A 10,891-nucleotide genomic window follows, 5' to 3' on the forward strand; every position below is an offset into this window, starting at 1 on the left:
TGTTCCGGGCCTCACGGTGCGGCACCACCATAAACTGAAAACATGGTCCTCTTACAGTCAGGCTCTCTGATCTCTACAGTGCTTCCACTCGCGGGAGAGTCTGGAATGTGGAGGAAAAGGCATTCCAGTCTCAATGGCATCATCGCTAAGACTTCATGGTAAACCAAATTCTAGGACACTGATCCTCTGTGGGCTGCACAGTAGGTGCAACAGCAATTTTTTTTAAATAATAGGACTACTCAAGCCTGATCTCCAGAGATTAGGATTTAATCTGGGTCATTAGTATGTTTATTAAAAGCTTCCTGGGTGATTCTAAAGTACAGCTTGGTAAAGACCAAAGATATCCTTATCTGATGAAAATTTAAAATATATATATTTAAAACTCACTTGCAATATATATATACTTTGCAGAGCTAAAATGGGGGATAAATGTTTTATGGGAAAGTCTCTTATAAAATAATAAAAAGCCTCACAAATGTAAAGGAATTATAATTTATCCATTCCAACATCTACCAGGCATGTGCTTGGGACCGAGAGCGAAGGCATCGCTCTCCAGAGGCAGGGAAGCTACCACGTCCTCAGGAACTGCCGAGCCCCGGGGACAGGCACAGCAGAGGTGGGGACCAAGGGGTGACGGTAGGACGAGGGCTCAGAAAGGCCTGCACAGAGGAGACCCTCGAGGCAGATCCCAGTGTTCTAGACAGAGGGCACATCACACGCAGACCACTGGTTCAGGATGGCCAGAGGTCCTCAGAGAAGTTTCCAGCTCCTGAGGGTTCTTGAGACCCTTGCAGGGGGTCTGTGAGGTTAAACACTGGAACACATCACTACCAAAACCTAGGAAGAGCCCAAATGTTCTCCAACTGGTAAATGGACAAACTGCAGTATTTTCATACATTGGAATCACTGGAATAAGACTTGGCAATAAAAAAAAAAAGAATCCGTGATATACACAAAAGCATGGATGAATCTCAAAAGTGTTGTTAAGTGAAAGAAGCCAGCCTCAAAATGCTAGGATTCTATGGTTCCATTTACATGACATTTGTGACAAAGCACAGCTATAAGACAGAAAAAAGGTCAGAGGGTATAAGGCTAAGGGCAGAGGAACATTCTAGGGTGATAGAAATGTTCCTTATCTTCTACAACCACATGCATTTGTCAAAACCCAGAGAAGAATTAATGCTTAAAAAGGTGTAGAGTTCACTGTATATAAGTTATACCTAATAAATCAAACTTCTAAAAATAATAGTATGCAATTTGTCTTTTCCTTCTCTTTCTCTCCTAAATGTACAGTGTTTGCCAGAACCTGCAGGACTAATGATGTCATCACACTCTGTAGCTAAGGGAATGCAAGCTTGGATATTTTTATGTTCTAAATTTTTCTCTATATCAAAACAGTAAATAGTGATGGATATAATCAACATAAACACTAAAGCTCTCTTGGGGCTTCAACAATTTTAATGCTAGGGTTTCTGAGACCCAAAAGTTTCGAGAACCACCGTGGTATGCGGTGGGGAGAGGCCCAAGAAAGCTCAGCAGAGAGTGAGGGGATCCCACCCCACAGAGAAGAGCCGTGCAGGGAGGTGAGTTAAGAGCTACTACAGAGGTCTGACTAAGCCGATCCCAGGATGGACTGGAAAGAAATTATGTCCACACACCATCTGCAGCTTGTTACAAATCTCTAGCCAGTTTGTCTCTACTGAGCTCTCTTTGCTGGCGCGCTCATGTTTTGCTAATTTCTGTTCACTGGTAACACAGTCAGGAGACGGAACCCGCTGCAGGAGCCATCCCACAGCGCTCCGCTGAGAAGTGATTTGTGCATTACTCACCCAGTTGCCACGGTCCCTCTTCAAAGGATGCTAATATTTAAAATGGAGTTTTACATATTTTAAACTTGGAAAATAACCATCCTAAAGAGGTGCAAAAGCTATATGGGGATGGGAGGAGCACTCAATACCTCAAAATTATTTAGGAAAACTAGGTGATTGGTTAAAAAGCCAATATATGACTTCTGTGAAATATGCTTTCATTTGTATCCAGAAAACTATGACAATCCCAACTCAGTACAAGGTTTTCTGTGCAAATGTGGGGTGTTTTTTGATTGGGGGTATGTGTCTGGTCTGCACAGTTCCCTTTCCTCCAGGGGGAAATTCATTTCGAAATACTAGCCCTGTAAATTCCAAAGTATTTCAAGTATAGGACTTTTTTCTATAATCTCTTATGGCCAGTACTATTCTCGTATTTTGGGATGCCACAGAGGTAGAGAAATTAATCTGAAAACCATCGATGTTGTTAAACTTCAAATACATGGAAAATAAGACAGATGACAGAAAACTCGATCAATCATGGGAAGGAAAGGGTAGGTATTAGAAGAAAGGATGATTTCCTCCACCTAAAAAAATGAAAACTTAAATACAACCTTACAAGCCATTTTAAATGAGTACATATGAGTGTTGATTGCCATCACATATTGCTTCTCTAATGGTTTTACGTAGCCAACAACACGGACACCTCGCAGGTAATCCCAAACAGGTAGAAACCTGTCTAGAGTAGTCAATTTGCTGCCTTTAAAAAAATTCATCTATACTTCTATTCATGTGAAAGGAGGTAGGGGGCATGCCAGACTCCTGCCAAAGCAGCTGTGTATTATCAAAGATAAAGTAAAATCAGCTCCTTACCTGAAAGTACAGTCCTTTTGATCAACTTCTTGTACAGAAATCTTGGATATTAGTTTACTGTCATTCACATTTGAAACTGAACCTATGGATTAAAAAAGGGGAAATAATTAATTGGAAATATATGCACAATGAAGATAAAAGCATCAATCTGATCAAAGATGAGATTTCCGTACACTTGTTGAAGCCAAATGGTTTCTGCAGGAAACCTGTTTTCTGTGACTCAAATCCAAAATGGAAAACGTGGGTGGTTCTTCCTGTCTCACCATTAAGAGTCAGCCAATTGGCTGAGGAAGTTTTCACACAACTTCAGCTCGAACTCCAGCCCTTCCATCTGCTCTAATACTGTCATACCTTGGGGAAATGAAAGAGAAATGAAGGCTTTCTTCAGCCTCCAAGGAAATCTTTAACCTTACTCCATCCAGACTGTATTTGAGCACAAAACTTCAAGTCTTCAAAACTTCAAACTCAGAAGATGTGAAAAAGAAAGAGAGCGCTGCATCACAAGATAATTCAGGGCTTCACAACGGTCTCTGACTTTGGAGCCACGATCTCTAGAACAGTGACTACGAGTCTGTGTTGGGTACTGAACTCCAGCTGCAGCGCGATCACGGAGCCGGGCTTCCGGCCCAGTCACCTAAACCATATAGCTGCGCTTCTTCCCACCCACAAGGCACTCATCGTGTGCCAGGACGTGCCTGCCAACACATACTGTATTTGGGCTTCCAAACATACAACTCTGCCGGATCGGGACATGGATCCAGTAATTCTGCAGGGTATTTCTGCGTATCCACCTAGAGCTAGTAAACTAGCCAGTGTGACACACACAGCTGAAAACACACACACCACGGGACACCTTCAAGGAGAAAGAGACCACAGGACGTGACACAGCATGGTCAAACAATCATGGATACCCTTCTGCCACAGGCTTCCTCCCATCTACACCTCTGATCAGTGGAAGGTCTGCAAATATAAGACCTCAAAAATTTAGATGGCTACCTGCAACATGGATACAAACTGCTCAAGGGCGGCAACTGTCCAGTTCCTCAAGATTCCAGGCCCCATCTGAAAATTCCTCACACCCTCGGGGGGTTGTCACAGAAATGCTAAGAGGCTCATGGAGCTTATGCTGCTCAGCAGAGAAAGAAGGGCCTTCCGTGAGTCACCGGTGACCGCTCGGCAAGTTCCTACAGAGCCACCGCAGCTGTTGCGCAGGAGAACCCACAGACTGAAGCGAGGGGCACGGGCCCCCGAAGGATTCCTCCTGAGGACACTGCTTCGTGGGGAGACAGTGAAACTTGAAACACACACACCGTCTGTATGTTTAAACTTTAGGATACACGGGGATGGAGGTACTAAGCCGATTATGCGCAAATACATATCATAAGCTCTTGGAGCTGGAAGAGACTGCAACAGCCCATTACCACTATAAAACCCTCATCCCACAGATAAGATTAAGTCAGTCTCCTGACTGCCAGCCCAGGGCTCTTCGTATCACACCCCGCTCTTTAGTCAACTGTGGAAACGATATTGTGGAGAATATTAAAATCAAGCTACAAATCAGTTCGCAGGATAAAAAATCTCATTTAACCATGTGTTGCAAGAAAAAAAAAGATTAACACAAAAGATTAAGAAGCAAAACCTTCAGAGTAATTCCCTGCTTGCGGAAGAGGTAGTAAGGAGGGGCTGGCTGTCTTTCTCCACACAAACATGATCTAATCTTTAGGGAAACCGTAAGTACAAAATTACATACAAAAGCATTCGTTCTCTTTTAAAAAAAAACCCATCGCTTCCAAACCTGTACCTCTAGCAAAAAAATACAAAGCATGATGCCTTACTTCATTTACAGAATGCTGAACTGACAAAAATAGCAATCCATTCTTCCCAAGTTGAGGCTAAAAGTATTTCCTAAACAAGGTATTTTCACTGCACTATAATTAATTTCCTCTATTATAATACATTTTTAACTTCAGAGCAGATCAGGTAGATTCATTCCTCCACTGTAGTTGTAAGACTCTGATTCTTTAAACACTTCTCAGACAATACGTAAGGTGACCTTTCATTCTGTTCACTTCCTCTGATTCTAGATGACAATTCCTCAAACACAAAATGTGCATGCTTGGACACATAAAAAGAGAAGAATGCAATTTGCATAGGATGAAATATCTGCATGAATTTTGAAACTTTTAAGATAAAACATAAATCTCTGAACAAATTCATAATTGCCTGTAGGTTATCTCCAAGACCTGGATACTCCTCTCTTCTTAAAGACACTTCAGTTAAAACTTGTAACAAAAACGAGTACCAATTCTACCAGACTTATTTTGTGATGTCGGGCAAGTCATTTACCCTTTGGGCTTAAGTAGACATAAAAAGTCAGAAGAATCTATTTCCAAGATATTTTCTAGGTTTCTTAACATCTTCCTAAGACATTAAGGATCATCCTTGAATCCTAAAAGTCAAATATATCCTTAAACAATAAAAAATGTATATTTAAAAGTTACATTATGCCCCAGAACTTAGCAGGAAGCTACTACCAGGTTAGATAAGTGAAAATTTTAGACCATGATGGACTGGATCTGCATTAAATGTATCTCCCTGTCTTGTATTTCAACTTCTTGGAACAGGTGTGGAAATGCACTTTCACATCGGATGACTGCTAAGTATTTTTCCAACTCTCCCGGCCGTGATTCCTTCCTGTTCCCACCCCTGCCGCCACAGGACCCTGATACTCTGAAACCAATCCTGAAAACAAAAAGCTTTTTATCAATTACATTGAAAACCAGCTACCATCCAAATCTGTATCTGAGAATCTCTGTGTACATTTTGACCATTTAGTAATCTACATTTTAAAGTCTAATGAATGTGTTCCATGTCCCACTGATAATATGTGAAAATATAATGACTTTTTTCCATCTGAAACTGAGCTACTTGCTTATTGCCAAATAAGCAAGGAAGTTCCAGAAAACTGTTTATAACATAACTCCTACTCTTATTTTCTTTGCGTACCAATTGGCGATTTTGCCATTCCCCGTGAGTTCATAAATAAAATATAAACATAAGGACTGTGAACTTGGCATTTTACTAGTAGAAACCCTAAAGAGCAGCTGCTTCGGCCTAGTTCATGCATTCGTATACTGACTACCTCTTACGGGAAGACACCACTTACTCTTCTTGCTGGGAATACATGAGCTGACAGAAGTCTGCCTTCACAGAGGTTGTAATGTAGTGGAAACACACAACACACAGAATACATGGACATAATACAGACATGATATATACTATGTACTCATCATCAGTAAACTTAATATACAGACAAATGACATGGGAGATACATATATAGAGCAAGAGGGACTATGTGCTATGGAACAGGAGCTCAGGGCAGCAGAATAAGGGGATTCAGGAGTGACTGAAGGGAAGGTGACCTGCAATCTTAAGCGGGAAGAAGGGCTCACAGCAGAGCTGGCACCTGAGCACAGACCTGAAGGAGCTGAGAAGTGAGTTAAGTTCCTAGTAATTTTTACCTTGTGCTGACTGCATGTACCAGCAATGCCTCAACAAAAGAATGGCATATGAGCAAATTTATGGCCAGCTCAGAAATATAAACAGAGCTGTGTGTACACCCCCTTCATTTCTGCGGGTCAGTTTACCAAGTGAAACTGACATCTTCAATTAGGCATGCTCATTGCTTGGGTTTCTCCTTTCCCGCCCCCCATCCCCCTGCCCACCCCAGTGTTAGTTTGAGCAAAATTCTTTCTTCTGTGATCCATTTTCCTTAAAACTCAAGAACAAATTTCCAAGTATTACTTGACGCATAAGAAAATAGCAAGCAGTATTATCCAACCAACAACCCACTGAAACATCCAAACTATGACACCAGGACTTAAATCTCTGCACAAGAGCCCAGGAGGCAGCGGGGCTTTGTCCCAATGGGAAGAAACCAGTGTTTTCCCAGAGGGGTTCCTGGGGAAAGACCAGGCAGGCTGTGGAATCCAGAGGCCTCCCCCACCAACCAGCCGTCAACTCTGAGCAAACCTCTTTACTCCCTGGCCTTCGATTTCCTCAACTATACAATCAGGGCACTGGACCATGATTTCCAAATCCCTTCCAGGGCTAGATCCATTTCAGAAAAAAAGTTGGGTAAATAATCACATTCGGAAAAATTACAGTAATACTAACCCACCATCACAGATCCATACACTTTGTTCTTCTGAGAAAGTAATGAATTTACATTGACCCATGCAGGGAGTCTTAACTCTTCCTCTCGGATCAAAAGATTCACCAAGGACAAAAGAACTTGTTAAAAAAAAAAAAAAGACAGTACTTGGCTTTATTATCAACATAACTCTTATTAAACTAATACGGAAATCCCAAAGTAACACAAGCACGCACCTGCTGGGATTTTAAATATTCCTTGCACACTACCACCCCCAATTTTAAAAAGCGTGTTTTTAAACGGTAGGCTTCCTTCAAAGTTACTCGTAACCCATCAGTATTCTTACTGCTATATTATTACAAATAGGAGCTGTGATAAGCATCTTATTCAGAGGCCCCACATCTGTACTTCCTCTCACCACTGTTCACCAGCACCTTTCTGTGGAAAGCTCACCTTCCTAATGTAGAGTTAAAAAGAAAGCAAACTGCTTTGGGGTGAAAGGATTTGGTTTCTGGTTTTCTTTGCCCTACAGTATTGGCAGGCTTGTGAATAAGGTTCTGCCCGCCCTGCGCACCACATGGGACTCCTTCAGGACAGAGTCACCTCACGTGGGAAAAGAGCAAGGTGGAGCAGCCACTTGCTGGCGGCGTGCAGGGATCTGGCTCCGGCTTCCTGGTTTGGAGCCCCCTCAGAGGGCCAGTTCCACGGGGCAGTACTGGCCACCATTCCCAGAAACTCTGCCTACAGGCTCTCTCTTCAGCCCTCCTGACAATTTGCTAAGCTACCTATCACCCTCATAAATCCCCTTCTGCTTTCACTCACTAGAACAGATCTCAGCGTCTGTAACCAAAAACCCTGACCAATGCACGCGGCACATATCCCTTTCATTATTTCCATATACGAGAGCCGAGATTGAAAGACATGAGTTAACACACAGAACATTCCACTATAAGTCAAGCGTTCTTTGTTTCCAGCCAGGGCTCAAATCTATAATCAACACTTCCAACCTTTCCTTATATGCACTTTCTCATAAATTTCATCACCTCTGCCATGCAAGGAGAAGAAAATGATTTTTGCCTAACTAATTTTCTATCAATAAAGAGTCCGATGACAGTAACTTGGCGAAATATTTGAGAACAGGATACAATAAACATCACTTTCTATACTAGCTCATGTTTATGGAGAAGCCTGTAGTATTAGAGAGCACTTTCCCAAACATTCCCAAACTGCCGACAAGGTGATCTAATGCTGTGTTGCAATGCCAAAATGATTAGCACTCTACGCCAAGGCACAACTTAATTCACAAGCAGCAATGAACTTTTCACTTACCCTCACCCATCCCTCCGGGTATGATCAAAATGTTAAAACCACAGGCACATCAAGTAACTAAAAAATAACCCTATTATCTCACATCAAAAGCAGATGGAAACACCCAGAAGTGATAACTTGTGTTAAAATTCTCTTCTTGGTAGAAAGACAGTAAGTCCCATAAAATCAGTTGACAAAGATGAGAAAAGCCATCAGTGGTTAGTAATACTGTTCTCTGAAATGGCAGGAGAATCTTGCAAAGGACATTTGATATCTCTGAATAGTCAGATTACTCTGCACATATCAAACTATCAAACTGTACTATCAAACTGCACATATTTCTCAGGTAATACTCCAAGGCAAAACTTTTATGTAAAAGATCACTTACACACTTCCGAAGCCACTCAATGACACTGATACTCGTTCAGAAGGTGACTCAGAGCTCTGCCAAACTGAAAGTGGGTATTCGATTCAAAGGAGAGCACAAATATGCGTCAATAGAGATTCTAGATGAGTCTACTGAAGTTCGCGCCCACCTTGCTCTGGGCCACAGGCGCTCCGAGACTCCACCACAGCCCCCTTCCGGCTGCCCCCACTACTTCTATCAAACATTCTGCAGCACACTTAGCTAATTTCACACTGGTGGTGGGGGGAATGGAAATACACAAAAGTCAAAAATAATTCTATTTTTCTCTAAGGATGAAGCAAATCAACTTGCTAAAGAAAACTCAGAGCTTGGCTTCTTCAAAACAAAATTTGAGAAACAATTTCATGAGCCTCTGGGCAAGGAAGTTGCTAAGAGGAGTATGGAGCTTTACTATGATTACACGTGCACCATATGTGCCCTTGAGATGTATCTGGCTCACTCGCTCGCTCTCTCTCTCTCTCTCTCTTTTAAGAAATGAAGTATTTCTGGGCTAGAAATGACACACGCCCTACTTTGAAGTTTTTTTATGGCTTCTCATATTTAGACTCTAACCTCAATCTACTGCAGGTTTTAAGGATGGATACGATGCTCATTCATCAGTAATATCAAAGTCAAAAAATACGTCCATAATACTGCAGATGAGTGATTTCCAAAGTTACACTGCAAATCAATGCCCACAACTATAGGACCTCAGGGAAATAAGGGTGGGGTGGGGGGCTGGGGGACTCGTTTATGATTATTTCATAAAGCTAGCTAAATTTATGAAATTTAAAGTGTTGCTCTTTATTCTGAGACCATGTCCTTTCTATTCTTTTGGTATTCAAATGGCCTTTCTTCAAAAAAATGCTAAAGTTTTTTTAAAATTAGATCTGTAACATGCAAATCTGGGTACCACTCCCAGATTTTCTGTACCTTCTTTACCTCCAAGGTCCCACCTCCCCTCCTTCAGGTTGCTCAGGCAAAAAATAAAAATAAAACCTCATGCTATTCCTGGCTCCTCCCTCCCCCACCCCACTTCCAGACCTTGAACTTACCATGTCAGCCTTGCTCTCAAAACGCATCCATAACCACCACCTCTCAGCACCTCAACTGAAGACATAGAACATTTCCATCGCCCCAAAAAGTGACATCACACTGGCCAATAAGCATATGAAAAGTCCTCAACTGCCTTAAGTCTACAGGGAAATGCAAATGAAAGCCACAGTGGAATAACTCTAACACCCACCAGAACAGCTAGTTCAATGGCAGGCAATAAATACCAAGTGTTGCCAAGAATGTGGAGCTCCTGTACCAGGCCGACAGATAACCACTTTGGAAAGCTGTTTCTCAGTATCTACTAAAATGAGGAGATGCACACCCCATGACCCAGCAAGTCCACTTCTCATTCCATCCCCCACAGGTGTCGTCACCAAAGAGACATACACAGAAAAGGTAGCACTATTCACTTGCCGAGGAATCCTCCTCATCACACAATGGAATGGTCTACAGCAACAAAAATGAATGAATTACAAATCCCTGTAAGCACATGGATGAACTGCACAAAACCACGTTGAATGAAAGAAGCTAGAAACAAAAGAGTATGTTGCACACGATTACATTAACATAAAGATCACAAAAGGGCAAACAGTAAGTGATGGAATTAGTGATCAGCAGGGTAATACTTTGGGAAGGGGACGGTAACACTCTATTCTTAATCTCAGCACTGATTACAGAAATGTGTTCACTTTGTGAAAACCTGTCCCACGACATACTTGTGCTTTTTACACTCTTTATGTTCTTTATACTATAATATAAAATTCTGTTCTGTTTTGAATCACCTTCTCAATAAGGCTTTCTCTGGCCTGGCTTCACAAAGATGTCCACCACTCCCCAGTATTTTACAGCCTTCCCCCACCCTTTACTTTTCCTCCCCAGGACTTGTCAATCTCTGAATACTATTTTACATACTAGATACATTCTACAAACTTATCTTGCTTATTGTCTGTCTCCAGACACTAAACTCAAGTTCTATGAGCACAAGTATTTTGTCCATTTTGCTGAGCATGTACTGAGTCCCCAGAGCCTACAACAATGCCTTATGTCGATAGTAGGCACTTAATAAATATTGAGTTAACTCATTTATTAATTATAGAGCCTTGCCTGGTTCAATTATGTTTGTGGGTTCGAGCCATAAATTATTAGTTGTTGTGGTTCGCTGAACAATAAGCCCGTTCTGTTTTGGCTTCACATTTCTCCACATGGTTCTGGGACCTTTCATCTTCCTGATCATCTGATGGATACTCCTCTATTTTTCAGATTTCCAGATCAGGCACTGGCCAGTTTGGG

At 41.8% G+C, this 10,891-nt stretch overlaps 1 protein-coding gene across 4 annotated transcripts in view; it reads right to left on the reverse strand.

Annotated features, from left to right (window-relative positions):
* SIPA1L1 (signal induced proliferation associated 1 like 1) overlaps positions 1–10,891 on the reverse strand; it is a 365,455-nt gene that overhangs the window by 328,204 nt on the left and 26,360 nt on the right. For all 4 annotated transcript variants that reach the window (XM_029952089.1, XM_029952096.1, XM_029952095.1 and 1 more), the window contains one exon: positions 2,679–2,760. The gene's annotated coding sequence lies outside the window, so the exon portion shown is untranslated. The remainder of the gene's footprint in view (positions 1–2,678; positions 2,761–10,891) is intronic.

The sequence above is a fragment of the Suricata suricatta genome, chromosome 9, assembly GCF_006229205.1.
Source record: "Suricata suricatta isolate VVHF042 chromosome 9, meerkat_22Aug2017_6uvM2_HiC, whole genome shotgun sequence".
NCBI lineage: Eukaryota > Metazoa > Chordata > Mammalia > Carnivora > Herpestidae > Suricata > Suricata suricatta.